The sequence below is a fragment of the Atta cephalotes genome (assembly GCF_000143395.1).
Source record: "Atta cephalotes unplaced genomic scaffold scaffold00017, whole genome shotgun sequence".
Lineage (NCBI taxonomy): Eukaryota > Metazoa > Arthropoda > Insecta > Hymenoptera > Formicidae > Atta > Atta cephalotes.
In genome coordinates this window covers 4722625-4729856 of record NW_012130081.1, presented here as the reverse complement: position 1 = coordinate 4729856, position 7232 = coordinate 4722625, and positions in this window count along the sequence as shown.

Below are 7232 nucleotides of genomic sequence, written 5' to 3'. Positions count from 1 at the left end.
AGTTCACGAGGGAGGATCTCTTCGTTGGGGAACTTCTGGCTGCTTCTGGCATGCACGTTAAGCACAACTTTAAAGCACCCGCGTTCACTTCGCGATCCGCTTGTCAGAGTGCGCTGTAGGATTACAACACGCAAACCTTTCATGGATATGCTTCTTGGTGAACGTGAAGGATATTTATCTGGGGAGGGCAAGAGTGACGGGCACCAACGACGATGGGACCACGGAGCCTGGCCAGCCACGGTGGTTTTGGAATTTTGCACGCAATATCTGTATGTTCCCCTCGGAATGTATCGCGCATTGATCAGTGGATTAGAATTTTTAGTTTTGCGTGATTCGGATAATCTATAATTGTTGGGAAAAATTGACACGCATGAATTTTTCTTGCTACAATCGAGATTAATTGGGAACCAAGGCGTGTGCCAAACATTAATATATTTTTCAATCTCTATTTTATGATTTTCATGGCTCCTCGAATTCTTTTGTTCATTATTCATAGAAGTTTTGCTCAAATATATAAAAATTTAACTAGATATGAAAATAATTTTGTTTATCATCGAAACAATTATGTAAGATAGGCTTAAACTGGTCGCTAGCTCGTTAGAACTTTTTGCAGAACTTTTGTCATTAATAATTTAAGCATCGTAGAAAGCTATATAATTATTTCAATAAAATTATTTTCAGAGCTGTATTTAGTTAAATTTTTTAATATTTCAGTGAAATCTGTTTTTTCTGTATACAATTACAAATAAATGCGTGAGCTTATATTTCAGCCGCGAATCTACGAATTCGTTAATGATATGGATCTCCAAAGTTCGCGCAAACGTGTATTTTTTATACGCTAACATAAAACTTAGAATTTGAAGATAATTTGTAAATTCGTCTGTTGATTCAAACCAAAAAAACAAAAGGATTAAAGAATCGGTATCTCAAAATCCGCTGACGTATTATTCATACTTATGCGGTATGTCCTACTTTTACTTCATTATACTTGAATGACAGATGGTTAAAATGGTTTAACGCCGATCCTTCTTCGGCGTGGATATATCGAGGAAAGTTATTGTCCACTGCAAATTTTCTTATGTAAAAATTCTTATGTAAAAATCAAAGTCCGCTCTTTCAATCGATCAAAATTAGATTATATTATCATTATCTAATATAATTTCCGGAAAGAATCCTAAAATTCAGGATCTTCTCATCTCCAATGACTAATTGCCTGAAAATCATTAAATCATTATAATTGAAGAAAAATCGATCCTATGTTAATTGAAGAAATTATCATCAAAAAATAACGTGATAGAATCTATCCAGACACTCCCGTATCTCTTACGAAATGCATGATGCCAGGAGTTTTATAACAAATGAGTCTCGATCACTTACGATGTTATACTATATTAGTGCATGCATACTAAAGGCTACCATATACATAAAATTAGCAAAGCTATAATAAATATTTTAAACGAATTGAATATTCAAAAATGATCACTGTCACATTATTTAATAGAGTATACATGTATTACTTCGTTGTTAAAATTGATTATATAAATTATCAGGATTGGATAAGAGTTAATGTTTTTTTTTTTTAAATAAAGTTAAAGTTAATGGTTTTACAAAATTAATAAAGTTAAGTTAAAAGTTGAAGGAATAAAAAATTAATTTAACGTAACGTTAAGTCAATATTGAATTAACTTAAGTTAAAAAAAAAGTTAATTTTGAAAAAAAAATTATTTTTAAAATTATTTTTTAGATCATAATGTTCTAATTTTTCTTAAAATGAGATTAAATAACTATAATATAGATTATTAAGTAAATTAAATTTTTAATTTTTTTATTCATATGTAATATAAGTATATAACACATTACGATATAATTATATAAGTTGTAACTTTAAAAAAACAGCCAGCACATAGAGAAGATACAAGATCAGTGATTACTTTTTAATAAATCTTAAACAATAAGAAATTGACCAATTACAATCGAATGCGAGAAGAATATTTGATTGTAATTGGTCAATTTCTTATGATTTAAGGCTTAAAACACCTATGCGGACGATGGCATAAGGCATAACCGCATAAACCAATCAGAGGGCTGTATTAGTATCTTAAGAAATTACTTAAGATTAAGAAGTCTTAAAATATGAACAGATTACGAATATAATACGCTCTTAGTCTTATTATATCTTATTATTTTTCTAAGATATTTAAAAGAGATAAAAAAATTTTTTAACTTAAAAAAATTAAAAAGTTAACGTTTAAAAGTAACTTAGTTAAGTTAAAATTTAATGCATTTAAAATTAACTAAATTAAGTTAAAAGTTATTAATTTTTTAACTTTTTTTTAACTTTTTAATGTTTTAACTAGTTACTATTGTACTTAACCCTGCAAATTATATTATATCATTGCATTTAGATACTTTATATAAAGCAACTTTTGTATGTATATTGATTGAATATTCCTTCGATCTGCGACAATCTTAACGGCTGTAATCATTCGATATATTCGAAAATATCCCTTTTTCACAACCGCAAAACAGAATGTCGTTCGCGCGCGAATAATGGTCGGCGGTCACGAGCCGACCGCGATGTTTGCCCGCGCTACGTAATTTCGAAGTAGTGGTAGCGCGATTCACGACACAATAGAATTGCGATACGGTTGCGAAGTGGCGATAGCGGGTCTCCTCGGACTCAGGGCCTTATTGTTGGGTCTAATGGACGACGGATTATTGCGCTCCGCCCTTGTCGAACAGATTTTCTTCTCGCGATTTGTAATACCAAGCGGGCGCAGCCATTCTTCACAACCTTGTCTTTGTTCGCCATTGTTACGCTTATCGTCGGATGCACGCGAACACGACGGATTGGCAAATGATTGTCGAACAATCGCGCCGTGTTACGCACAGACGTACGAGAAACGCGCGTCATTACTCGCATTCTGAGGTGAATGTGAACGAACGCTGTTAGACGCTGTTATAGACATTAAGGTCTCGTAAATTTGCGCAATTTGCAGATTTCCGCAGTTATGCGGATTGTCTCAGAGCATTGCATTGTCTCTCGGCAATTGACTGAATTTGAAATTGATTATTATTTCGCAGAAACTATCTGTCGCTAGATATCTGTCGTAACTCATCTTCTCATCTTTCAATGTTGGACGTCCGCAGATTATTTTTGAAAATTAGTGAAGAAAAAATATTTTCCCAAGAAGCATCGAGATGTACACAATCCATTGACAATTTTGCTCGAATAACTAAGTTGTAAAAATTATTGCATTGAAAATGCATCTTTTTAATCTACCCGATCGAATGTCAATATAGTAATGTCTGATATTTTTTATACTAAAAAGAGCAGAAAAAAATATTATTAAAATTAATATTATTATCTCGAAGTCAAGAATTGCTACTTTTTGATTTTTGTAGAACCAATTGATAACTATGACGAGGCATTAATCCGTGAAAGTTCTTCGCACGTGACTTCGATGAAATTTCGCGCGGCGTGCGAAGACTTCTTCGCACGGAAAGGTCGAAGAAACTTGTCCACTCGAAAATTTCCGATGCAGTAGAAAGTGAAACGACCGATGGGTCCTCCTAATCTGTTATTCGAATTCACGATCCCAAAATAGTCTCTACGTCACTCGGATGGAGTGTCGTCGAGCGAAGTTCTTTTTCACTCTCCTTGCATTCCTTCTTACCCCTTCCGTTCTCCTTTTCATCTTTATTCATCTCGAGGGCGCCAAAGGTCGTAGAAATTTCGACGGTATTAAGGGCCGATGCTAATGAACGACCTTCCACATTTAGAACCCTAATGGGCTCGTGATATGGCAAGTAGATACGCGATTGGACACGATGAGAAGAAAATTCGCGTATGATTTGAGCTGGATGGAGTCATGATATAAGAATACAATGTTTCATTGTGCACAATGGCGGTCGAATATAATTTTGGGGCAAATTTTTTATTTATACTGAAAAAAATACTTAATTTTAATAAATATCTGTTTAAATAAATAAAAGTTCTAAATAAATATTTACTAAATATATATTTATTTGATACAAAAGCCATTAATTTAACTATAATTTTTTTTATTGAGTAAATATTTAGTAAATTTTTTTAAGTAAATTTTTTTTAATGTGTTAAATTTCTAGCGGTTCTATATTGGTTTATAACATTTGGGGCTTATTTTCTGATTAGTCTGATTTCTGATTGCGCATCTCGGAGCGAAACACCTTGTATTCTTACATCATGGAACGTACTGCATAAAAATACTAAATACGCGACTGAGAGATTTTCTACCATCTCTTCGCTTCGCGAAGAGCAATGTCGATAGCGGTGATATTTTATACTGCAACGCTGCTGCCTTGTCACGGTTGCAGCACGGAGGAGTAGTAGTCCTCACGCACCTTGAAATGCCAAATACGTACATAGATCTGGAATATAAATTGCGGGAATTGTACATTGCAAGGGAGGAACGTGATAAAAATTTTGTTTGCACGTAAAACGACGATAAATAAATATAGCTTTTCATAAATAAAGTAGGCTTGATTGAATAGCGATAAGATAAAATAAAACGATCTAATATAGCGTCAAAAGAAAAATTTTTGAAGATAAATATTGTATCTAAAAATATTATTATATTTTTAATTTATATAAATTAAAATAAATCTTTTAAAAGAATATTATTAAATAAAAAGAAAAGATGAATATTAATTAAATTCGTAAAGTGCGTACAGGATGCATTCACGAAAAATTCAACAGCTATTAATTCGTATCGAATATTGATTAATACTGATCCATTTCGAGGGAGGTATTAGATACTTTCATGCTTTCCGTTTTTATGCCTCGTAATGCGCACCGGCGCGCCTTTTTTTTCTCATTTTCATCATTCTTCGTGCATGCGACACGGAACGGTAATCAAGGAATTCAGAGCGCCACGTCGATGTTGATGTGAGAAATATCTACAGGCGCACGAAGCTCGCGCATACGATCTTCCCCGCGCGTCTCATTTTCCGATGGTATGACGGCCTTTTCTCAATCGGATCTGATTCATGACGCCCATCCGATAATCTTTCACGGACGGTAGTCATCGGAGATGCCTCGTAACATCACGAGCGAGAAATCACGAGATTGGGAAAGTCTGACACATATATCGGAGGCTAAGAATGTAGGTATTAATCTGCTCCTCGAAGGAAACACCGATTGCCCAACGAAAATTCGCGTTACAAAGCCAGAGTTCTTTACATTCGCAACAAGGCGCGATCGCTCATTTCTTCGATGTAAGAGCTCATATGAAATCAGGCAGTGTATCGTCTATGCGGAGATTTAAAAATATTAATATTAAATAATAATAATATTTCTCTCTAAATATTTTTCCTTATCTGTCTCATAATATATTTTTAATTACAGGAGTAAACGTAGATGTGGCCCAAAATACTTGTTTTACTATAGTTATAATCAATCGACTCATTTCTTTGATTTTTATGATATTTAACTTGATTAAACTCGATGATAGGAATTTACTTATAAATTTGCCTCTGGCTATTTCGGTCACACCTTAAAAGCGACTGAAAATTGTTGACCTTTTAAATATTTCCACGATTAAACTTAATGTAAAGAAATTGTTTACATAATGACTACTTAAAATCACGTGATCATGGAAATGTAGATCTTCTTACAAGTAAAAAGCAATGATTTTAGATTACGTAAGATTGTTTCCTTATTTAATCGCTATATATGGTTGCATCTCATAATAAGATAAATATTTATCACATTAAAATTGTGCGTTGGGCATATAATTTAGAAAATTCTTTTTGCGGAAAGAAAACTTGCAAACTTGAGAAAGTGTAACAGCATATGTGTAACGAATTTCTCTACGTAATAGCAATATCTGTCTTGCAGAGCAGCTATCGAGGAGATTTTAGAGAAAGTTTATAAAATCATACAATTAAGCAAATCATATAAAATAAAATATAACTAAGCAAATCATATTTAAAAAAAAACATATGTTATATTTACTTGTCTATCACTGTCTCTTTCTTTTTCTTTTTTGCAGTTATGTTAGCTATGTCTTTATGTCACCTGTTTACTCGTCACACTCTATTTCACCTCACGTTCTCTCACTACGGCTTCTCTTTCATTTAGGAAGTTTCCAAATCGCATTAATTCAACAAGCGGCTAAATATATAACACACTTTTCACACACTTAGAACACACTTTGTACAGATAAATGCTATTTTTTTTAATGTTATACTGCTGATTTGTACAGCAATTACAGCGCCAACTTTCGCATTTTTCATTAGGACTGACTTATATTTAACATGTTTAATATTAATTTGTGATAAACAAATGATATATTAGAGAAAGCATTTATTTATCGCGTAATTTCTATTGCAAATTTTTTTGTATTCTTTTCATATTAATTCTTCTATATATATTACACATAGAAAAATATCCAAGTAAAAATAATCAAGTAAAAATAAAAGCATAAAAATATTCTCGAAAAGACTAGATATTTTTCGTTAATTATTTTTCGAAAGCATTTTAATTTAAAAATTATCTGATACTCTGATATTTTTCAATGATATTTAATTATATATACACTGAAAAAAAATATTAATCAATTTTAATAAATATTTAGTTAAATACTACCAATTAAATATTTATTAAATATAAAGATATATTTATTTGATACAAGAAATGTATTAATTTGATTTACAATCATTTTTTTTATTGAACAAATATTTACTGTAAGTAAATGTTTAGTTGGCAGCATTGAATTAAATATTTATTAAAATTAATTATACTTTTTTTCTCAGTGTATGATATATCAACTGCGTAATATCGTCAACGAAATCAGCCGCTAGAAAAGATAACTTTCATTCAAACCTATCAACAACATTCAAAGCCTCGTCAGCGGCCGAGTTAGAAAGTACCCCCTTTGTGCGTGCAGGCACGTTTCGTATCGACATACTGTGTGTACCGTATTTGGGTCTCGTTTTCGCTATCACGGAACAGATGGCAAAATCATGTACGGTGGCCATGCATACATAAAACATCTCCTTTTTCTTCCAATTCCGCGCAATTCCTCGCGTCGCGTGCGCTCCTCGAGCGGGTTAGATAACAAGTTTCACGGTACAATAAACGTAAGAATCGGAGTTCTCGACTACTACACGTGCTCGTCCAATGTTTTCACGCGTACGACGTGAAATGGAGCTCTCTCTCTCTCTCTCTCTCTCTCTCTCTCTCTCTCTCT